The following is a 26,058-nucleotide window of genomic DNA, read 5'->3' as shown; positions in this document are numbered from 1 at the left end:
CCAGCCATCTCAGCAACTTTGAGAACTAGTGCAGTATAGAGGTTTGGCGCTGAACCTGGCATGCTACCACTTGAAGTTTTTCTTTTAAGTACTCATTTCGGGGTTCATTTCCTCCATTCATCTTAGACGAATTTTGAGGTTTCTCTCCACTCTGTCAAGACTACCAACTCCTCTCTTCTTCAAGGTAAGCGATCCCCATTATCTTGGTGTGAAATTCTATCATTTCTTCATGAACTCAAAGGAGGGTTTTGCAAGATTTCTTCCAAAAAGATAATCCTACAACCTTAGACTTACATGCATGGATGTATTGTGGAAATATGAGTATGAATCAAGTATTAGAACTCATGGTATGGTTATTGGAAGCCATAAATTTCCAATTTAAATGCATAACTATTGTAGAGATTGAAAAGTGATTATTTGATTGAATTTTGTTGGTTGGTTGTTAATGGTTAGTCGTACATGTGATGTTGGGAATATAAATTGTTAAATAATGATGGTGGGATAAATTATTGGAAAATGGTGGTGATTGGATGAACTAATTCTATGGTTGAGAGATGTATAAATTTATGCCTACTAGGTGTTTGATAAATTGTCTAAATGGCCTAAACTATGGAATTGTTACAAATGTTGGTCCCATGGGATGTTGATATTGTAGGTTGAAGTTTCTTAGTGTAGTTGATTGTTGTAGTGTCATTAAGGGGGCGCATTTCGGGTGTGTTGGCTAAATTTTCTCTCTTAGAATCGAATTTCATAATGTCCCCGTAAGTTTCAAGTATGGTTGGCTTCAGAGTTTTTAATTAAAGATCCACTCTTTATCATTTGGAATTGATTACGATAGCTTGTGTTGATTATATCGAACTAATTGTGGTTAGATTCTAGCAATTCATAGTTGGATAATCGAGGAAAAAATTCTACTATTGGATTGAAATAGCGTGATTGAGGTAAGTCATACTTCTAAACTTGGTTCTAAGAGTATAAATCCTTGAATTTCGTGTTGTAAAATTGTTTGGAGATGACGCACAAGCTAGGTGACGGGCGTGTGGGCGTGCTTTATGGAAATTATGACTTAAATTGATTATGTGGAGTTTCATACTTGAATAAATTCCATTATCTGCATAACCTCCACGTGTTAGAGAAATTGAGTTGAGACTCATATTAAAGATCGTGTTTAGGCTACGCACCGATATATTTTGGGATCCACGTGGGTCATATTGATGTTGAATCATTTGTTTAATGTTAAAATTTTGTACTCAGTCACATTTATCACTTGTATATCATATCTCAGTCTCTGTTGTCATTCATTGATACTTCATATCATCATGTCGGGTTGATTTTTCATGTCATTAAAAGCCCTAGAGACTGGAGATTTTTTTTAGCAAATATTCTACTAGGTTATTCACCTAGTAGTTGTTATATATAATAAACCCCAAATTGGGTGAAAGTTACAAGATGTTCAAGTGAACTACAATCAAATGATACTACTAATAAATCCAATGGCTTTCACTACTAAATACAATGTAGTAATAGCATAATGAAAATTAATAGTGAAAAGCTATAAATTTGAAATGTCCAATTGTTTTCGACGACCTTGAATTCACATATCAGTTGCTAACAATTTGTTGTAGCACCTACAAAGCTCTCACCAGGCACCATTTGTTGTATTCCCACAGAGTATGTATGTTTACATCCAGCAGTTTTAAGTGAATCGGCTTGGACATTGGGAACTTGGGGATGAAGTTTTCAGCAGCATTTTTGATACATATCATCTCCAGAAGGTCGATGAAGAAATGGAATTTCAGTTTCTATGTTCCTGTTGTTTGGTGTCTCGAGCAGCAGTCCCTTGTTCACTGCCATATATGTTAAAAAGCCTTTGTTGATTCTAGTGTAATGTTGAAGATTTGTCGATGATAGTTGTTAAGAAACCCCCAGGCTGAGCATGGTAACATGCTAATACTACTGGGAAGTTGAACACCAACTAACATCTAGCAAATATCATCAGGCATTATATTCCATTCAACATTTGCTTCCACCTTTGATGTTGTACCTACAACTGATGAATGCTGAAAGAGACAGTACTGCTTGCTTGCAATATGAGGAAAATATAGTGTTTATGTGCAATGAGTTGTCCTGTATGCCCACAGAGCTTCTTCCATATGGTCATGCCAATCTCGTTTGGATTTTGAGAAAACTTTCTTTAACAAGTTACATAGAGTCTTGTTGAATGCCTCAGCTAGACCATTGGTGGCAGCATTGTACATAGAAGTTTTACGTTGCTTGAAGACAAAGAGATCACAAATATTTTTCATCAAACTATTGTCGAATGGCTTGCCATTATCCGTTATTATATAACGAGGAGTGCCAAAGCGATAGATTATGTTTACTCAGATGAAACTTGCAACACTTTCCTTCTTTACTTTCTTAAGAGCAAAAACTTCAGCGCATTTTGAGAAGTAGTCAGTTGCACCCAAGATGTATAAGTGTCCACCAGAGGATTTTGGCAATGGTCCAACAACATCTAGTCCCCAAGCGTCAAATGGCCATGATGCAACAGTCGGATGTAGCACTTCAGGAGGTTGATGAATACAATTTGCGTGGAACTGGCAAGCCTTGAATCTTGGAGTGTAGCCCAAGTAATGTTTTACCATCGTTGGCCAATAATATCCCATCCTTTTTATATGGAAGTGGAGATTTGGTCCAAACTGATGTGATCCACAAACCACAGAATGCGCTTCTTGCAAATCTTGGAGTGCTTCAACTTCTTCTAAACATCGCAAGAGTACTCCCTCAAATGATCTTCTATATAGAGTATCTTTGTAGTAAAGAAAGCGAGATGCACGACGACGGGTTTCAGTCCTTCTCCTCGGATTTTCTGGGAGTATCTCGTAATTCAAGTAATCGATAATGGGATGTCGCCATTCTTCCTTCTCATCCTCAAAAATGGCCACACGATGCTCGAGTTCATTTTCTTCACCTTCACCCTCATTTGGCGGCGGTACTACCCAACAGATAGTAACTTACGCTTGATCATATAGGGTTAACGATGAAGCTAGGGCAACTAAAGCATCAACTTTCTTGTTTTATTTCCTTGGCACATGTTGAATAGTCACGTCACCGAACCACCGTATTAATATTTTAGCATAATTATGATATGGGCGTAGTTAAGGTTTCTTGACCTCATAATTACCTAAAAGCTGGTTGATCACCAACTGAGAGTCACCAAAGACTTGTAATTGCAACCGCTTCATTTCGACAGCTATTTCAAGCCCAAGTATTAATGCTTGATACTCAGCAACGTTGTTAGAGCAGAGTTGCATCAACGTATAAGAGTAGGGTAGAACTTCACCTTGAGAAGTGACAAATACTAAGCCTGCACCAGCTCCTCCGTGATATGTAGCACCATCAAAGTACATCTTTCAAGTGGCCGCTCTTTTCTGTTGATTTTACCACCAAGTCGTCAACATAGCATTTGACATTCTATTGGAGAAGATCATTAAAATATTTTGCATAGCCCTTTGGTAAGTAGAACATGTGTTCTTCAAACCAAAAGGCATTACCTTGTAGCAATGAATACGCTTGGGGGTACGGAATATAGTAAGATCTTCATCTTTTAGCACCATGCGAATTTGGTTATAGCCCGATGAACCGTCCATAAATGACATAGCCTCGTACTTAGTAGTAGCATCGATCATCAGCTCTAAAATAGGAAGCGGGAATTAATCCATGGGACACACATTATTGAGATCTCTAAAGTCAACGCACACCCGAATCTGGCCATTCTTCTTCCTTACAGGGACAATACTTGAGACCCAAGTTGGGTATTTAACTTCACAAATAAATCCAACTTCAATGAGTTTGTTAACTTCACTTTCGATCAAGGGAATCAAGTTCAGCCTAAAGCGCCTTTGGGCTTACTTAACAGGATGAGCGCCATTCTTGACCGCAAGGTGATGAACTGCTACTTTAGGGTCCAAGCCAGGCATCTATTTGTAACTCCAAGAAAAGACATCCTTGAACTTCTTGAGTAACTATAAGTGCTTTTTTCATCTATTGCTAGTAAAGCACTTAGGTATATGGTCCTTGGTTCTTCATCTGTTCCAAGGTTAACTTCTTTTAACGCATCGATCGTTTCTTTCACCCCTTTTTCCAGTTCATGGGGGAGCATATTTTGCATCTTCGTCTTCTTGAGGGTCCCCATCATTGAAGTATATAAGATAACACAATAAAACATCCTCCGATTTCTCATCATCCTCCATTAGAGATGATACACCATGCTCGCCTTGTGTAATGACATGATACGAAGAACCCACACTTTCTTCATCTTCATCACGTTCTTTAGTGTAGAACACAGTGTATATCTTCATCTTTAGTACCTCATGACACGAAACCATGACTTTTGTTTGTTGCCTCATTCTAGAAGGAACCAGACTTTGGAAATCCTTAGAGATCTTCTAAATTTTGGGCGAAGCGGGTGTTCTTGTATTTAGATAATTTCTCTGAAACTTATTCCCTTTCTTTAATGGACCCAATCTCTCAAACACGGAAGTCCTCATAGTTGATTTTCCAAGTTGATCAAAGGCAGAAGGCTTGTTAGAAGCGACATATTCATCTTCTACGATGATATAATTTTTGTTTGCCCTTCTTATGGAGATGCACACTGGTGATAGTTGCTTGTATCCCAAACCTTCATGTGGTTGCCTTGTCGCAGCTTCTGATCAGAGCTTCCCTAACTTTAACGGCTCATTGGGATTGTATCCATCTTTTGAAAAGATCATGTAAGCTTTAGGATAAAAAGCTTCATCTATTTGCTTTATAGGGAGTGCCACATTCCACAAACAATTTTGGGCCACAAACCCTGCAAGTGGCTTTGAGGATAACTTTACTGCCTCAATTCATTTTACCAGAAGCGTTAACTGCTTTAGCATGTTAGTTTGGAGATTAGATGATTCACCTTCATCTTTATTCCTTTTAGTGACATACTGGAGTGCAGGAGTTACTTTCTTGCCATAAGACGCAATATCCCCTCTATAAGATTTATTCGAGTTAGGTTGAACCTCTTCAGTAACAGCTTTGACTCTACCAATAGTCACCTCAACTCTTTTAGTTGTGGCCTCGTCATTCTTGCTTTTCATGATACTATCAGCTTTTAGCTCCTTCACAATGCAGTTCTTCAAGTATAACTTTGCATCGGCGAAGTGTGACTCAACCTCAGTGAATGGCTCATCATCAGCAACTATCTTCTTCTGGACTTCACCCTCGTAGTATCTTAAACATTGATGGTAGGTGGATGGAACTACTTTATTCTTATGTATCCAAGGCCTTCCAAGCAAGACGTTGTATGAAGTCTTTGCATCGATCACATGCATCCATGCACTTGATTGCATATCTTCAATGATGATTCCCAACCTGATAGCACCCATGGCTCTTTGCCCCCTTGGTTGAATCCTTGAATCATCACACGACTTTTCGAGAGTTCATTCAAGGGAATACCAAGCTCCTTCACAGTACAGATTGGCAAGATGTCCACTAAGGATCCTCCATCAACCAAAATTTGATTTACCCTTTCATCGTGTATATAGCCAACCAGGTACAACGGGTGGTTATGAGAAGTGTCACCTAGTAGAAGATCTTCATTTGTGAACGTAACTTTTTCCTCACAAGCATTAAATTCTTGAGGAATATACTCGATGAGCTTTTCCGAAGATGGTGCTGATAGTTGGTCATCACTCTTTTCTTCCCCTTTGTCAGTATGGCAACAAGAGGCACCGACACCTTCATGGGAAATCTTCGTGCGTAACCAACTTGGTAAGATCTCCTCCAAGGTCACTGGATGTCATCACTTTTGAGGATGGTGCACCTTCACTTTTGCTTTCTTTAAATGCTTAACAGGATTCCATCTCCTTGGAATTTTCACCATCATTTTACTTGTTGGTTACTTTATTGATTCATTTCGTTGGCTCCTTTTGTGGTGCCTACGGCGAGTCACCAACGGCCAAACTTCATCATCATCATGGTCGTCTACTTCGACTTTGTTATTCTTCAGTAATTCTTCATCTTTGATTTCTTTTAAACTTCATAGCTCATCTAGACTGAATGAGCTAATGGTGATAGAGACTTGGTTCGCACTCTCCTTCTCATCTTCAAGAACAATCTTCTTGTCATGGGACAAGTCCATAACTTTGTCCTTGAAGACAAAGAACATATCGAGAGGGTGTCTCACGAGTCGATGGTTTTTGTAGTAATTTAGGTCATTCGTTTTACCAGCTTCATTTGGCCGCTTCATCTATGGAAACTCAATGAGATTTAACTATAGGAGTTCTTCAAAAATTGCCGGCACATCAGAATCCAGAAATGGCTACTCCTTCTCTTGCATTTCTTTTAGAGTCAACTTTTCTCTTGGTTTATCTTGAAAAGAAGTGGATTTCGAACTCTGCTTCTTGCTCACCTTCATTGTGAACTTCACAGGTGATGTGTTGACATTTATAGCTTCTTTGTTTTCAGACTTGGGTGCAAACTTGCTTCATTTCCTGAATTTTTGCTTTTCGTTCCCTTTGCGAGGCTCATAGATAGGCAGCCTTGCATTTCCAGCGGAGGCCACGCTTAACTCCATGTCATGGGCAAGAGTCGCAAGTTATTCAAATGTGTTAGGCTTGATATCTTGCATGATGTAGCAGAGTCCCCAATGCATGCCTTGGATGAACATCGCTATGCCCGAAGCTTCATTAAGCCTGTCTTAGTAGTTGAGACTTGCATTCCTCCAACGATTGATAAAGTCGATAACTGGTTCACCCTTTCGTTGACGAGTATCAACAGATCCAGCCTCGAGGTATGTGTACCAATCAAAAGCATTTCCTTTTAATGAGCGTACAAACTGCTTGAAGAGCTCCATAAGTCCCAGCATTGTTGCATGTCTCAACGAAGTGCTCCACATGATGCTTTGGATTGCCTTTGCCATCAAACTGTCTAGACTTTTGGAGGTTGATAGCCAACATACATATTCAACATATCGATCGTTGAAGTGTACGACTTTGCGTAGGTAAAAGAGGACTTGGAGTTAGCATCGGGGATGTTTTCCACATCAGCAAAGAACCTGGAGTTAGCAGCCTTGGTGGATGTTGATCTGGAGTTAATTTTCTTTGAAGCCATTTCGACGTTCTTGAACTTTGGAGATTGAAAAGTTGAGATGAGAGGTAGATATTGTCCCACTGGGTGTGCCAGAATTTGTAGACAATAAATTGTGTCTAGAAAATAAAATTAAAACCGAAAATATTACAACAATCATAGTATTTGATTTCAAATAATATGAGTGTACAATTTCTATGAATCCTCTGATTCTTCTTTCCAATAGTAAATAAATCCAAAGGCCTTTGAGCTTGATTATGAATATGTAATTGTTTCCATGATGATCTTGAATTCAACTAGCACAAACTTTGATTTGAACTCGTACTCCTTGAATCTTGATTTATTTTTCATTCTTGAGCTTGAACTTGATTTGTTCTTCGTTCTTGAGCTTGAACTTCATTGCTTGAACTTGAACTTGTCGAGGAATTTGCAGCGTTTGATCCACGAGCTCTTTCTTTCTTCTTGTTATAACTTATGGTATCTTTTATGAGTTATGAAGCCCCCTATTTATAGTTGTAGGAGGGAAGAGTTATGATAAGAATAAACTCTTTCCGATCAATCAAATTGAAGTGTAACAAGGCCGCATTTGATTGGCCAGAATATGTCACTTGCACATGTGGCGTAGTTTCATTGGCTATTTAATTTGACTTGGCATCCCTTGTCATTCTAACGCATGGCATGATCCTATTGGCCCTTCCGTTTGACTTAGCGTGCCATATCATTTAATGCGTGGCACAAAACTTGGCATCTAGGAAGATGATATCTTGGGCCTAATGAACTGAGCTCATCATTTGTAGCCCAATTAAACGTCTAGTCCAATTATATTGGACTTATATAATTAATTCAATTATATTAGCTCATAATATTTATTTGGACCAAAATATATTTAATTGAGATCAAATCCAAATTTCTTATGGATTTAAATTCAATAACATTTTAATTGCCTACAAAACTTTGGAGGAACTTTTGAGAGGCTAACACTATGGGAATTGGAGGCTTGAATAAAGCTATTTATTTTTCTCTATTTCTTGATTTCAACCCTTTTATTTGATTAAATAAGTTGTTGTTATTTTCGTGCCATTAGAAACTTGATATGAATGTTATGATTCCTATCTTTTGTTAATGATTTGATTTTAGTTTTAAGAGTTAGCTATATATGTAATCTTGCGCCTAACTATTTAAATTGTTTGATCATCAATTAAATAGTATATATGAATTTTAAATTGAACTAGAAAAATAGGTTAATCTGAATAGGCGAATAAAAAAAATAAAGCCACATAAACTCAAACAATTACGCTCTTCGAGAGCAAAGTGACAACCAGAAAAACCAAATTAAAATAAAAAAGAGAGCCCTCGACATGTAGATTGTGTTAGTCCAATTCATAAAAATTGCATAGAGCACCCTATTTGGTCACCCCTTTTTAACTTGTACCTATTTTATTTTTTCGTTTGCATCCGTACCCATTTTTTTTGGTTAAAAGTATTTTAAAAAGACGATTTTGCTCTTCTTGACAAAACTATAGACTGCAGGACAAAACTTCAGCATGTTTTGGTATGAAGTTTTAGCAAATAAATTAAATAATTTCAGCATGCATTAGCAAAAGCTCATTAGAAAATTACACGCTGCAAGACAAAAACTTAAGCATGTTTAGTCTGAAATTTTAGCAAATGAACTAAAAAACTTCACCTTGTTTAGACTGAAATTTCGGATAAAACTCGTGACAAAACTGTAGACCGCATGACAAAATTTCAGCATGTTTTGGTATGAAGTTTTAGCTAGTGAACTAAAGAACTTCAGCATGCATTAGGAAAAACTTAGAAAATTACATACTGCATGATAAAAACTTAAGCATATTTAGTCTGAAGTTTTAGCAAATGAACTAAAAACTTTAGCTGTTTAGACTGAAATTTCGGATAAAACTCATGACAAAACTGTATTTTGCACGACAACACATCAACATGATTTGGTATGAAATTTAAGCAAATGAACTAAATAACTTCGCTATGCATTAGCAAAAACTCATTAGAATATTACATACTGCAGGACAAAAACTTAAGCCTATTTGGTGTGAAGTTTTAGCAAATGAACTAAAAAACTTTAGCATGTTTAGACTGAAGTTTCAGATAAAAATCATGACAAAAGTGTAGACTGCAGGATAAATAACTTTAACATTTTTGGTATGAAGTTTTAGCAAATAAACTAAATAATTTCAGCATGCATTAGCAAAAACTCATTCGAAAATTACATACCGCAGGACATAAACTTAAGCATGTTTAGTCTGAAATTTTAGCAAATGAACAAAAAAACTTTAGCATGTTTAGACTGAAGTTTCAGATAAAACTCATGATAAAACTGTAGATTGCAGGAGAAATAACTTCAACTTGCATTAATATGAAGTTTTAGCTTCAATGTGAAAATTTTCACGAATGAGGTTGCAGATCACGCGATTAATGCGTGATGCAGCTTTTATATCTTTTGTGAGGGGTATAATTGTCATATTATTGTAGATTTTTTGTCAGCTGGCTACCAAATCAATAGTTTTAAAAAAGTAGAGTACATATTAAAAGGTGGCACAGAAATAGGGTACAACTGTAAATCCCCCTTCCAGTTTGACCATTTAGCACAAGAATCTCAACCAATCACAAATAATTAAAAACACCAAATTTGCCGACTCAATCCTCGTGTGCGGTCGCTTATCTCTTCATTTGTTAGTTTTATTTATATTTTCCCATATATAATTATATATATGGTATTCGAAATGATTTATTTGAACTTATTTAGATTCATGTCCTTCAATTAAAGGGGAAGTGCTCTTTATTAAGGGTTTCTTCATGACCCAATAACCTCGAAAATCACTTGATTACCTCCACATATACTTCAATGTCTAGATAGTTCTCTTAGACTAGCTAGCCATCGATCTGAGTATGGAAGGTATAGGCTCGCTCTGCTACCCAAAATCTTTTCTGTAGGCTCTGTCACAAGGTTGAATTGAACAATAAATTTCTGCATGATACTATGGATGATGGTATTCCGTATAGATGCACTACTTCATCCATATATATTTGGGCTAGCTTGCCCATATAGTCATGTTGCATTACTATTTTCCAAGACGTGAAACCAAAACCTTAAGTTTAGGGTGCAAAGATCAAATATATATATATATATATATATATCCAACATACCGCTTTGATTCGTTGTCCTCTATTTCTTCGAGTCTTTTCAGCACATGGGTTTTCAAGGACAATTTTTTCTTAACTGGTTGGTTTTCATAATAAATGTTTTTTCACAAATGTCTGACTTCATTTATTGTCGTGTAACTATTAGGGTGTAAATGATTCGGTTCGACCGGTTATTTTATAAAATTTATACCATACCAATTTTTCGGTTATTCTATTATGTATAACCAAAATTAGACTTTTCGAAACCGTCCCAATCATGTCGGTTTCTCTTCGGTATTGGTACGGTTCGATTAATTTTCGGTATTTTTTTAAATGTCATGTAAAATTCACCAGTAGAAGTAGAATTCAATAACATATGTTCTTTTATAGGACTTAACAAAACTCTCTAGACATTTTTACTATTTAAAGGGTGATGAATTTAAAAAAATGAAAGATGACTAGAGTATAGATCCATCAACTATTCTACAACAACGTAAAAGAAACCAAGCAAAGGCAAAAATAATATAAATCACACGAGTGAAAAGATATTTGTCATGACCCAATTTCCCCTCCGAATGACGTCGTGACGGCACCTAGTATCTATGACTAGGTAAGCCTAACATTTTGCGGAATAAATAAAATAAAAACATAAATTTAACAACTAACTGTAGCAATAACACTATAACTGAGTACCATGCCACTTGGCATGTACAGTAACCAACTCCTCAATATACTACACAGCATTTCCAAAACCCGGAACATCGTGAATCACAAACTATAGGAGGAAAATCTAGTGTTTCTAAGCCTCTTACACAGGACACTGATCTTAGGTGACGCTGGATACAATACCAGCTTATTCTTAACATCTAAATTCCTTTTCCAGCTCATCCGAACTCGTGAGATCCATGTCAATACCGAACTGCAACCTCAATCCCTAATCTTTCAAAATTCATGCCGCACACCGCACCTATCTTGCCAATATGCGAGGACCCAAGAATTGTATCATAGCTCCTAAACCACTAATAGGATACACACTTCACTTTGTAGAAACCTTTCACTTTACTCGTTTCAGGAGAATCGTTGCAACACATGACTGAATTCTCATAACCGTAGAACACACAAATCCTCAAGTAGTTATCTAAACCACCATAACCCTTCCGGGATCCGCCTACACATAACATGCCATAATAGTCGAATGCATCCAAATACAATCAATCACGGCGGCCGTCAAGCCTAGCACGTCACGCCACAAATCACAAGCATAATCTAATCACGCTAGAGGAACTGATCACTGCCACCATCATGCCAATTCAACCATGGCTAACCGATCCGACTTCTTCTAACTTATCCTTAACCTGTCTTAGAAATAATAATAACTCCAGTCAACATATAACGAAATCAATATGCTTTCATCCTGAGTGGCCTTGAATCACGAGACCACGTTATCTCAAATCTACGAACCATCTCATACCCTCCTTGTGCGCATATTCGCATCTTCAACTGGTACACCCAATCTAAAAATTCATCTATGAGTCCGAAGTTATTTTCTCTCATTCCTCCAATACTACACCGTAGATCGAAGATAACATAGAACACTCCAAGCCCCTTTTCATAATCTGCAAAAACTCGATACTCAACCATACTACTGGCTCGAAATCCGTAGGCACCGCACTTTGAATTTTTGAACCCACTAGAACCATTGATGCGAGTCATCCACTCTAACTTGGTCCTGAATATAATCAACTCCAAGTCTTTGCTAGCACATGAACACTCTCTCAATAAGCACCCAACTGAATTGCTTTCCTTGTACATCACATTTACACAAAACATAAACTTTGAGTCTTTCTAAAGCCTGAATATGAATCGATAAGGCCAATTATAGCACACATTCCTCAAATTCTTTGCCAAAATCACCACTGATGACCCTCTTCCTTAGTCATAATATCCCACCAATATGCCGATAACCAGAAATCTCACAATTTGCCGACCATGCAATCCAACCGTAGGCGGTGGAACTCTCCCACTTAGCTTGAAGTTACCATTGCATAACTCTAGAACCCGCCAAGTTTCTTTCTTCATCGTTGACATGATCTTGCGCAATCAACCCACCATATTCCTCGAAACCTTTTTGATAAACTCTTCATAGACACTCTGAATCACTAGCCACATGCACATATTCGACCTCTTCCTGAATAGTCAATAGAAATTCTTTTGTAAAACCCTATCAATACCACGCAACCGCTAACCCGCTCACAGGAGATATCCCCCTTGTGGAAATTCCATATCGACATCCTCCAACAACGCTGCGCCGAGTACTATTACCACAAAACCAATAAACTATCTTGATCCCGTGCTCATTCACCAGTTGTACAAGTCTGTTCACTCCGCCTGGACATCAACTAAAGATGCGATAATACATTCCAATGCAGAGTCATGTTGTATCCTTCTTCATATCAAGCAACTCATCTTTGTTGCATCAAATCTCCCACTGCCTAATAGCTAATATTCTAAATTGAGTCCGTAGACCCAGTCACTGTCCATCCTGGATCCCAAATCACTCTAAACTTTCCTCAAGACGTGTAGCTATCCTATCCCAGAACCCACATGCTACTCTGCCACTCGCCCACTTTGGTCAAACTCACTCCTTTAAGTAACTACCTGACTCATGTTACTCACAGTTGGCTTTATATAAGTTTATCCACCGCAAGGCACCTCCCCACATGTCATTCCTCATCCTTCGCTGCCCAGTTGTTGCCTAAAATCAAAATCTACCTCTGTCGCACTTGAACCCATCGATCGCTACCGACTTTATCCTTTCCGAAATTCATCTTCGTTGAGACATCAATACTAGAAGTACCAATTCGATTCTGAAACCGCTACACTCTGTTATCTCTGACAACCTCATCTCAAGCACCCTGCCCCCAAAGGTAAATTGAAGAAGGCCATAACATCGGCGAACCTTAATGCGTTCAACAAGGATAATGACACCACATCACAGTTTGAGAACTCTACTACACTCGAAAATACCAAGCCTCGTTACTCCATCAACCCAAATCCGGACATTCATAGGCCAATTGCTTTTCCTTTGCTGGAAATAAGATACTGAATCTCGGAACCATGCACTTAGTAAACCTCCTTCCAAGTCATTCACTGCCCCGACACAAAGGCAAGCATCCTACCATCATATCAATACCGTGCGATTACAACTCATGAGGATCATAGCAGCATGTGCATAGCCTCAAAGCATCTCAGAAGTATAGTTACTAAGCTGAAATGACAGAATATCCTTCCGCAGGCGACAACAATAGCCCAAACAACTACGTAGGGAGAAACATTTTGCACCACATCTGTAGTTCCATTAAAATTCCTCAATTCTCGATCGATAGCAGGCGCTTCACGTCGCATAAGATTGAATGGGAAGGAAATGAAGGCATAAGCCTCAAAGGAATTAAATCGCACGATGAGGAATCAAGAAGGGAAGTGCTCCTAATAGTCCTGTAGCCTCTCGAAGATAAGTACAAACGTCTTCGTACCGATCCGCAAGACTCTACTAGACTTGCTCATGACTCGTGAGACCTAAGTGAACCTAGTGTTGTGATACCATGTTGTTACGACCCAAAATCCATAAAGGTCGTGATGGCGCTGGACTCCACTGTTAGGCAAGCCAACACTAAATAGTTAATTAAATCCTCATTTTAATATTTATTTTGAAATCGTAAATTTACTTCTATTTATCTAGTAAAAGATGAATTTATAAAATAAATAACAATGTTTTCCAATTACAATAGTGAACATCCCATAATCATCCCAGAACCCAGTGTCACAAGTGCATGAGCCTTTTTTAGAAATTTAAAATAAAATACAATAACTGTCCGGAATACAACTTGGACAGGAAACAAAATATAATACTCTGAAGGAGACTCTGCTGGTTGTGGTGCATCGTATAGAATGCAGCTCACCTAAGTCCCCACCATAATCGCTCCTCTGCGCCCACAAGGTCGCTAAACATATATGTACATGTACAAAAATGTACAGCAAGTGTAGCATGAGTGCGTAAATCAACACGTACCCAGTAAGTATCCCGCCTAACCCCGAAGAAGTAGTGACGAGGGGTCGACTTCGACACTTACTAATGGTCCAATAATATCAGGTACAGTAAAGAAGTGAATGAATACGAGACAGAGTAAATATATGAAACAAACAAGTATAAAATACGTAGTACAATTTTTCTCTTTACAATTTACTCAAGCTCTCAACTAGCAAGTTTCCTCCGTAACCGGAGCATATGTATAGATATAGTGGATTTCATCAAAGAGGTTGTCATAATCCAAATCAGGGAAAAACCCTCAGATACACTAGCTTCATGCCAAAAGTTACGCACGATTCCATGAGGATAATATATATATATATATATATATATATATATATATATATATATATATATATATATATATATATAGGAAATGCTGGGGCATACGGCCCGATCCAACATAAAAGTAAATTGTGCAATGCCGAGGGTCGAACGATGCGAACCATAGATGCATCTATTAACCTGCCGAGGCGAACGGCCCGCTCCCATGAGAGTGTGGTACATAAATCATACCGAGGCGAACGGCCCGATCCCATAAGAGTGGTAGAAGGAAATACCCCGCTCGGAATCATACGTGCGACGCGGTCAAATATAAATTTAAGGAATCTCCGCACTCGCGAATCATACTTGCGACGCGGCCAAATATAAATTTAACATTAAAATCATATCTCTTTCTTGATTCTTTTCAAAATAAGGGAAATTCAACTTGTAGCTTTTTAAGGAAATTACCCCGCTCGCGAAACATGCATGCGACGCGGTTACATGTAGATTTCTTAATCTATTATAGCATTACTCAATCCTTTTCGAAATTACGAAGTTCAAACGAAATCTTTTAAACCTTACGTTCTTCAATTTCAACTCCTTTCAAAACATTTAATAAGCAAACTCAATGTCGCGCCCTCTCAAGGAAGGCAATAAGCATAAATCAATAACAATATCAACAAGGCATGATGTGAGCCTAAAACTACCTGGATATAGGCATAGCTAGTAGCTACGCACGAACTCTTGTCACCTCGTGCGTACGTAGCTCCCACAAATAGAAGCACACAATAATTTAGTTCACCTATGGGGTTAATTCCCTCTTACAAGGTTAGAAAGGAGACTTACCTTGCTCCAAAATTCCATAACCGGCTCCAAGGCCGCTCCATCAATTCAAACTGATACTCGTCGCTCCAAAACTAGTCAAATATAACGCAACCAAATCAAAATATACTCTAATACTCATAATTAATTATTTTATAACAATTCTCAACTCCATTCGAAAAGTCGATAAAATCACCCTCGAGCCCACGTGCCCGGATTCCGAAACATTTTGAAGATAATCGTTACCCATAACCTTATAAACTCAAATATATGATTTATTCCCAATTCCAGGCCCAAATTCGTGGTCAAAAATCCAAAATACCAAATTCTAGGTTTTACTTCAAAATTCTAAATTTCTACAAATTTTCACGTCTAAATCCTTATATAAACCATGTATGTAACTTGCAATAGGTGGGAATCACTTACCTTGACATAGATGATGAAGACGGAGCTCCAAAATCGCTCCTAGGTCGGCTCCCGTGGAGGAAAATGAAATGAAAATGGTCAAACTCCCGTTTAAAACAATCTGCCAAGATGCTGCCCTTCTTCTTTACGAACGCGGAACCTTGCTCACGTTCGAGAAGCACACGAGTCACTACCCTAGTATTTCTCTTATACAAACGCGAGGTTCCTCCCGCGAACGCGAAGCACACCGGGCCAGACCTTCACGAACGCGATCCTTTTTGCGTGAACGCGAAGCACAACCTCCCATACCTCACAGTAACCCTTCGCGAACGAGAAGGGTAAATCCCAGAAGCCCTTAACTTCTTCTACGCGAATGCGGGAATTCCTTCGCGCACGCGTAGAAGGAAACCAGACACCAGCAAATCTGATGCTTCAGCCATTGCCCAAGAATTCCAATCCGTTAACTATCCGAAATCTACCCGAGGCCCTTGGGACTTCAACCAATTATACCAGCATGACCCAAAATACATCACGAACTTAGTCGAGCCTTGAAATCATATCAAAAAATGCTAAAACCATGAATCGCACTCCAATACAAGCTTAAAGAACTTTTGAACTTCAAACTTTCACATTCGATGCCAAAACCTATCGAATCACGTCCGATTAACATCAAATTTTGCACACAAGTCACATTTTACATTACGGACCTACTCCAATTTTTGGAATCAGAATCCGATCTCGATATCAAAAAGTCCACTTCCGGTCAAACTTGTCAAAAACCTTCAAATTTCTAGCTTTAGCCAAATGACTCCAAAATGACCTACGGACCTCCGAATCCACTTTCGAAAGTACTCCCAATACCAGAATCACCATACGGAGCTATTCCTAGACTTGGAATCCCAAACGGACATTGATAACATTGAAATGCACTTCAACCCAAATTTATGAAAAATCTTCCAAAATGCCAACTTCCACAATAGGCGTCGAAATGCTCCCAGGTCATCCAAAACCTGATCCGGACATACGCCCAAGCCCGAATTCATCATACGAACCTGTTGGAACCTTCAAATCCCGAGTCTGAGATCGTTTACTCAAAAATCCAACCTTAGTCAATTCTTCCAACTTAAAGCTTCCAAAATGAGAATTTTCTTTTCAAATCAACTCTGAACTTCCGAAATTTTAATTCTGACCACACGTACCAGTCATAATACATGAAGTGAAGATGCTCATGGCCTCAAACTGCTGAACGACGCGTTAGAGCTCAAAACAATCAGTCGGGCCGTTACATTCTCTCCCACTTAAACATGCGTTCGTCCTCGAACGTGCTAAGAACTGCTCTAGGGTTGTCCGAAATTACTTTTTAATACCTCGTGCACTTACCCGTGCTGCCACAACTTAGTTGAGCACATTAGCTCGATCAAATCTGAAGATATTCTCTTTTTACTTTGATAAATAAGCCTTAGAGTCCACTTCTAACATCCAGAATTCTCTGCCAGGCCTGTTCTCATCATACGAACACCGTATCAATCACTACACGATGCACCGATACATGATTGAATACCTTTGCTGAATTCACACTATGCACTGCATAACTCACATGACCATAATAACATCATCTGATAATAATAGCCGAAATTCCACGAATTTGATGCTCACAATGCACCTCATAACATATATAAGTCTTGTTCCAACTCTTGCAATACCGCCACGACGGAAGAGATGTGTAGAAATTCATAACCAACTGCAGAGTCATCAAATCATTAAATTTTTTAAGATTTGGATCGATACCGGGGTCACGGTCCCGATATTCTCAAGGGAGGGCATCGTGCTCCCGGAACCTGTCTCGATGAGTCCCTTGCCTCGATTCCGAATCCTTGTCATCACGTCCCTTACTTGATTTATTTTATCAAAAATCGGGTCGTGTCATGGGTCCAGTTTCATCGGTACACAATAATGAATGCTAAAACCCTATTTAGTGACCTTTCAACCGCACGAATCCAAATTAAGTTCTGCCAATGGGTTTCAGACATCAGTTGCTAATAAATATTACTCCCTCCGTTCCAATTTATGTGACAGTGAATTTTGAGAGTCAATCAAGTTTTTCTTTGACCACAATTGTTTTATATGCCTTTTAGATATTTTAAATTATTAATTATTATAACTTATTGTACTTTTTACCTTAGTTTCCAAGTATATAAATATATTTCAAAAAACTTAAAAAATCTATATCCGACCAAAATAAAAAAATTGGACTCTCGAAATCCAAGCTCATAGAATTGACCTCATAGATTTCCATATAATACGAAAATAAGAAACCTAACACTAGCAGCTAGTAGAGCAACTAGTTGAAATCTTATTTCACTTTAAAAATATTTCTTGGTAAGCTTATGGCTAGACGACAGAGTCCAGTTGACATAATTAATAAAAAAATAAGTACAACTAGGTCCATGTCCTGTCCTATCGTTTTTGCATATATAAACTTCTTGTTGTTATAAGAAAAATTAAATTATGGTGGATGTCTACTCTTCCTCCATGATCTTCTCAAATGCTTAATGACATATTCAATGACATATTTCTATGCTTAATGACATATTCAATGACATATTTTTCTTCACTTTTCATGCCTATATAAAGGCCTTGTAATAAATAAGAAAATACACACAATTGAAGAAGAAAATCTCTTCCTTCTCTCTATCTCCATTTCTTGTTCATGTTTTACTAAATTGCTTTTATTTCATAACATGTCTTGTTCATGTTTTACTAAGTTGCTTTTATTTTATAACACGTTATCAGCACGATGCCCTAATCAATTGAGTTACTTATATCTACAAAATTGTCCTACATCATAAAAGGCATGTTCCTGCCGTGCCTAATATTCATCTTGAAGAGATAAACTTTTCTTTCTCATTTAGCAATTTCAAAGAATGGTATCAAACATAACTGAAGTAACAATAAAGTTGAGGAGACCAGTACACTGTGATAAGGCATATAATGTTAATGCTAAGATACGTTTTCTAATCCTTTTTAATTAATTTATTTTCTTATTCGTTTTTCTCATAGGTACTTTATTTGTTATGAAAGTTTCCAATGCTAAGTATTTTCTTCTTACAAATCCATTCATATTCTTAAGCGTTTTACTTTATAAAGAAAAATACTTAAATGTAAACTAATTACTACTCCATGTTTTACTTATTTTATTTTGTTGCATTATCAATATCCATTTCAATGAACGGGTTTCTAATATTTGTTGTAAGTTTGATTTGATCTCATTCATCTTGTATCCTGGTTATATAGATCTTATTATAAGAATCATAAGTATATAATGATGCAGCCAAGAGTTACGTACTAAACCAAAGGCCAAATGAAGTACAAGAAATTGGGGAGCTACTACAGCTTTTGCAAAGTCATTTGAGGAACTTTGGTTCCTTAGTTAAAAAAAAAAAGGCAAGAACCTTATGTAAAATTTCTCTTAACTGAACGTTTTCCTATAAAATATATGCTTGACCATCATGCGCCATTCTGACTTTTGAAAAGGTAATGTGAGGTAAGTTTCTCTCGGGTAATCTTAATAGCACAACTAGCATACATTATAGATAAATAAATATACGATCCAAATGAAAAAATATTTTGAATTAGCATTGGCCGATCAAAACTTTTAATTCTCGTATATTGAAAAATTGAGTGAGTTTTTATCTCTGCAACCCAATTTTTCATTATTTGTACATGATATTCTTAGTACACTCCATTAAATAAAAAAAAGAGTTTAGTTTCTTGTGACTTAAAATACATAACTGCTCCTATTTTATAACTGATGTGGGAGGCAACAAGTTGGTAGAGTCATTCCAGTATTGACTTTTTCATTAATGTTAAAAATATTGTCAATAATATTTTCAATTAAAGGTTATGCTATATCTCTTTGTTTTTCTAGAAAGCATAATACTTAGTTTCCATAAAAGTGCATGGTAACTAGTAGTACTATATTATTCTATTTGATATATTATTTTTCTTTAATGTTCTAGTCATATCACTTTGATCTTGAAGTAAGCTTATTGCAGCAAAGACCCCATGTGAATTTTTAATATTATTTTGTATTTTCATATATCTGTTTGACACTAATTACTTAGCTGATTTGAGTAAACGAAAATCTATTGTTGAGAATTATATCCAAATAATATTATGAATAGTTGAACTCAAGAGATAAACATTGCCTTCACAATAATAATAATAATAATAATAATAATAATAATAATAATAGTTCTTCAAAATGTGAAGGCAATGTTTACCATCAAATTGGTATGCAAAATAATAAAGTACGCTGCCGATTATGATACATTCATTGAAGAGAATGTGACTTGTGATAAGTATTGAGAATGCAGACCCATTCCTAAAGGTGAATGTTGTAATATGTTGTAAAAGTAATGAATAAAGACATGCAATGCATGATTGGATGAATACCACACAACTCACCTCTGAGGGAGGTTTGAGTGAAATAAAGAGAATAAATATTATTGTGTGGTTACATGAATATATCATTGGTCGCGTACATGTGATACGACAAAAAAATATTTTGTTGTGCCTTATAGAAAGTTATTAAAGGCAAAATTAAAGCAAAAAAAAATACTTTTCTTATGATGATTTTGACAATGATTATTTATTATGATATAATTTTCTCCATGAAGGAGACATTTACTATATGAATGGTGTGACAAAAGATCTTGTAGTACAAAAATTATTAAGAGCTCCGAAAAAATTAATTCGTTACTACCCGGATGAATAAAAATATTCACGACATTGATATTGTAAAGTCTCAAAAAAAACTTTTTGAGTTTCAAATGTATTAGTCAAAGTGGTTGGCATATTGAGACTATAAATAAAAGGAATATTGAATATTTTCATATTTCTATAATCATGACGGATAAATATGAAAGATTACCCGATTTTCTTTCTATTTGTACTACACAAATATAAGCATGATCATGGAATCATATGTCACAAGTAAACTAGAGGTTTACTAAAATAAATATTAGTTGGCATGACTGGTTGACCAACTCGGTTCAATTATAATGCGAAAAATTATTTGAGAATTACATTGACATATATTGAAGAAATATAAGATTCTTCAAGAACTCTCTTGTGCTGCTTATTCTCATGATATATCAGTTAAAGTTGGGATTGAATCCTTTGGTTTCTGGAACTAATAAAAGGTGATAAATATATGGGCCTAGTCACCTGCCATATCGACCGTTTACTATTATATGATTTTAATAGATGCATCTATTCTTTGGTCACATGTGCATTTGTTATCAACTTGCAGTTTGGCTTTTGCAAGATTGATTGCTCAAATTATTAGAGCACAGTTCCAAAATATAAATTATGATTATTTATCTTGATAATACTGGTTTAAATCAAGTTGATTTAGCAGAAATTGTATGCCTCCAATTATAGCTAAACCATTAGTTATGAGAACAAAATTGCCAAAATAAAATTTGGTATGTGATGTATTATTTAATATACAACAGCACTTGTACGCATCTAGCCAAATTAAGATAAGTTCTCCCTATCACAATCGGTTCAGGGTCAGGAACCAAATAATTTCCATCTAAAAATATGAATGTGCTATATGATTTAATTGTTCCACCACAATGTACAAAGATGGATCCCCAAATAAGGCTAGGGATATATGTCGGTGATCCCAACAATAGAGGGAGAAAATGGGCAGCTGAAAAAGTAATGCATGTAATGAATTATTATGAGTACATCTAGATCCTCGTATGAGAAAATGTAAACTTGAAGTTCAAGGGATAATTCATTTGCAAAATATTGCCAGACGTATTTGCTGACCCAAAGTTAAATATCATATTCAGCTGCTAATGCTCCAAATAAAATAAAGTTCATAATGAATAGAGTCTATGGCATGCATGAAGCATAATAGACTAATCGGTTCCAAAGATAAAACTCTTTGAAAAATGAGAGGAGCAAATGTTCAAGATGGTCATAATAAGGAGGCAAGTGCTCTAGAAGAGCACCACGACATAACACTTCATAAGACATTATGGGAAAGGCTCAGGTACCTGAAAATAATAAGATAAAGAGATCTCAATAAGTTATGTCTTTATTGGGTAATAGTAGAACCGATATAAAATGATCGTCGACGATATTGTTAATATAATGTAGCGCTCAATATTATTAATATTGATGAGGATCTTGAGCTCAAATCTATCATGAAATTTGGACAGATAAATGATTGGCCAAATGAAAAATACGCAATGAAAATTGATTTCACCTGAAAAATATGAAGTTGGACGGATAGTCCCAACACCTGAAAGTATAAAGCTAGTGGAGGTATAAATGTGTTCTTGTGCGAAAAAAGGTCAAGCCGATAGACATAAAGACGACTTGTGTCACAAGAAGGTTTGTAAATATCCTGGCGTTGATTATATAGAGACATGTTCTCATGTGGTGGATGTCTCAATTTCAGATTTTAATCTGGCAATACAAGAAAAACGTGATATGCGTATAATGGAAATCATTGAAGGATTTAAATTGTTCTGAAGCATATTAAGGTTTCCAAGAAATTTATTAAATAAAGCTTCAAAAATCCTTATACGGATTGAAACAATCAGGGCGCATGTGGTATAATCGCCTGAGTGAGTACCTGTTGAAAGAAGGGTACAAGAATGATTCAATTTGTCCTTGTGTCTTTATAAAAAGATATGGATCTAAATTTATTATAATCACCGTGTATGTTGATTATTTAAATATCATTGGAACTCCTAGGGAGCTTTCTAAAGCAGTAGAGCTTCCTAAAGTAGTAGACTATTTAAAGAAAGAATTTGAAATGAAAGATCTTGGAAAGATAAAATTTTGTCTTGGTCTACAAATTGAGTATATGAAAGATGAAATTTTTGTTCATCAATCAGCATACACTAAAAAGATTTTAAAGCGATTCCATATGGATAAAGCACATCCATTCCGACCTCATGAAAATAATGAAGAGCTTCTTGGTCCCGAAGTACCATATCTTAGTGCAATTGGTGCACTAATGTATCTTTCTTATATTACAAGGTCTGACATAACTTTTTCAGTTAATGCCTTAACAAGATATAGCTCTGCTCTTACAAGGAGATATTGGAATGGAATCAAACACATATTACGGTATCTAAAAGGGACTACCGATATGGGATTATTTTATGGCAATGATTGCAGTCCCGATCTTGTTGGTTATGCCGATGCTGGATATTTATATGACCCACACAAGGCTTGATCTCAAACAGGCTATGTGTTTACATATGGAGGCACTGCCATATCTTGGCGATCGACTAATCAATCAATCGTGGCTACTTCATCTAATCATGTTGAGATAATTGCTATTCATGAAGCAAGTCGAGAATGTATATGGTTGAGGTCTATAATATACCTTATTCGAGACAAATATGGTTTGAAGTATGACAAACTACCCACAGACAATGCAGCATGCATAGCCCAATTGAAGGGAGGATTCATAAAGGGGATAGGACAAAGCAAATTTCACCAAAATTATTTTTCACACATAATCTTCAAAAGAATAGTGATATCAATGTGCAACAGATCCGTTCAAGTGATAATATAGTTGATATGTTCACCAAATCTCTACCGACGTCAACCTTCAAGAAACTAGTGTATAAGATTGGGATGCGAAGGCTCAAGGATGTGAATTGATGCTTTCATCAGGGGGAGTTAATACGCGTTGTACTCTTTTTTTCTTATAAGGTTTTGTCCCACTGGGTTTTCCTTGCAAGGTTTTTAACGATGCAACCAAAAGGCGTATTTCTAAATATGTGTACTCTTTTCCTAATAAGGTTTTAACGAGGCACATTATCTATGGACATCTAAGGGGGAGTGTTATAAGAAAAATTAAATTATGGTGGATGTCTACTCTTCCTCCATGATCTTCTCAAATGCTTAATGACATATTCAATGACATATTTTTCTTCACTTTTCATGCCTATATAAAGGCCTTGTAATAAATAAGAAAATACACACAATTGAAGAAGAAAATCTCTTCCTTCTCTCTATCTCCATTTCTTGTTCATGTTTTACTAAATTGCTTTTATTTCATAACATGTCTTGTTCATGTTTTACTAAGTTGCTTTTATTTTATAACACTTCTATATTATTATATAGCATATTAAGTCGAAAGTTTTGCAAATTACAAAAAAAACAATGAGTGACCAATAAGAACCATTACTAAAGCCAAAAAAAAAAAAAAAAAAAAAAGCAATAACACTTGATGTAACAGTAGAAAGTTGCACACGAGAATTTGGATGGGCACGATTCTTACAATCCATTTTCATATCTCTATCATGGTTTTCGATGCTCAACAAACATTCATTAGTGTCTTCACCAACACGTTGGCCGTTTATGAATAATCGTTAAAAGGTGCGAGTTCAATTCTCACTGGCCTTCCAGCGTCTTCGTTTTTCATAGGTTGTCTTATCGGAGGTTTCCTTCTTTCTACCTTAGCTGACACAAAACTTGGTCGAAAAAACATGTTGGTTTTATCATGTTTTATTATGTCAATTACCGGAGCTATAACATTATCATCATCAATAACAACAACCCAGTATAATTTCACTAGTGGGGTCTGGGGAGAGTAGTGTGTACGCAGACCTTACCCCTATCCTGGGGTAGAGAAGTTGTTTCCGATAGACCCTCGGCTTCCTCCCTCCAAGAACTCCCCACCTTACTCTTGGGGTGACTCGAACTCACAACATCTTGGTTGGAAGCGGAGCTATAACATCAATTTCTACAAATATTTGGATGTATTCACTTTTAAGGTTTTTAACTGGTTTTTTAGCAATGTTAAAGTTGTCTTTGTGCAACTCTATAGATCACGAGTTCGAGTAGTGGAAGCAGTCACTAATGCTTGCATTATGGTAGGCTATCTGCATCACACCCCTTGGGTGCAAATAATTTCCTGAATCTTGCGTGAACACGGGATGTCTTGTGAACCAAGCTGTCTTTAAAATTAAAAAAAATCTAAAACTAGTTGCTAAAGCGTAGAAGTACCTCTATGTGTACACGGAGTAAACAAGTCCAAATGTCTGATTTATTCAGCATTTTTTTATTTGCATGTTATTTTATTAATAAAGCATGTCTGATTTATGTAAAATCTTTGAAACTTCTAACGCAGAACTTAGAGTCCACAATCAATCTCTACTCAGCTATCAAGATGTTGGTAGAAAAGAATTGGGCTTTCAAGAGACTAATATAAGTTATGCTTGTTGGTTTTGGTGTTGGATTGATTTACTATGGGATGCCACTAGGAGTTGGAAATTTACCTTTTAATCTATACTTTAGTGTCACATTGAATGCATTATCAGAATTGCCAGCTTCTATGGTAACATTCTTTCTTATTGGCAAACTAACAAGAAAAATATCACTTTTGGCATTTGCTGTATTAAGTGGAATTTGTAGCATAGGTTGTGCAATAGTTAAAGATGATTCTTTTAAAGAATTACAAATGTGGTTTGAATTGGTTTCTTTTTTTAGTGCATGTACATCTTTTAAGGTACTATTGATTTACCCTGTGGAATTATTTCCAACTTGTGTGAGGAATCCAGCAGTGTCAATGGTGAGACAAGCATTGGTTCTTGGGGGTGCATTTAGTCCAATTTCGGTTGCTTTTGGGAGAAATAATAGATGGTTTTCTTATGGAGTTTTTGGAATAAGTATTGGAATTTGTGGTTTGTTTGTGCTGTGTTTATCATAAACTAAATGCAGAACATTGAGTGATACTATGGATGAAGAGGAGCAGAAGGAAAGAATATTTGTTTGCTAATGATTATTGTAGCTGTATTTTTTCATCCTTAACTAGAGGTCTCGGGTTCGAGCTCTGAATATGAAGCTACTTTTGTTATGAAGGTCCTAGTGCGAATCCAAATTTAGTCCGGCTCCATTGCGGGGGACGGCAGGTGAAAAACCACAAAAAGATTATTGTAGTAGACATTTGTCAATAAAAGATTATACCATCTAAGAAAAAGATTATACCATCTAAGAATATGACACTGTTGGTTTTTCTATTTATAGAGTTTTGCTGGTTTTGGAACGTGGAGTGCAGTTGTAATGAAAAGATATCAAGCAAGACACTTTTATTTCTATATTTTAATCCATTCGTAGCATTTTATGTCAAGATGTTTTATTGGACACAAAATAAAATTAAA

The 26,058-nt window shown here is 36.5% G+C and overlaps 1 pseudogene; it reads left to right on the top strand.

Moving 5' to 3' along the window:
- The window catches only part of LOC104109450 (organic cation/carnitine transporter 3-like), a 121,839-nt pseudogene extending 95,996 nt beyond the window's left edge, over positions 1-25,843 (top strand).
- Positions 25,844-26,058: the final 215 nt, after the last annotated feature.

The sequence above is a fragment of the Nicotiana tomentosiformis genome, chromosome 5, assembly GCF_000390325.3.
Source record: "Nicotiana tomentosiformis chromosome 5, ASM39032v3, whole genome shotgun sequence".
NCBI lineage: Eukaryota > Viridiplantae > Streptophyta > Magnoliopsida > Solanales > Solanaceae > Nicotiana > Nicotiana tomentosiformis.
Note: the sequence above shows the minus strand (reverse complement) of the source record. Positions and strands in the feature narration are given on the sequence as shown.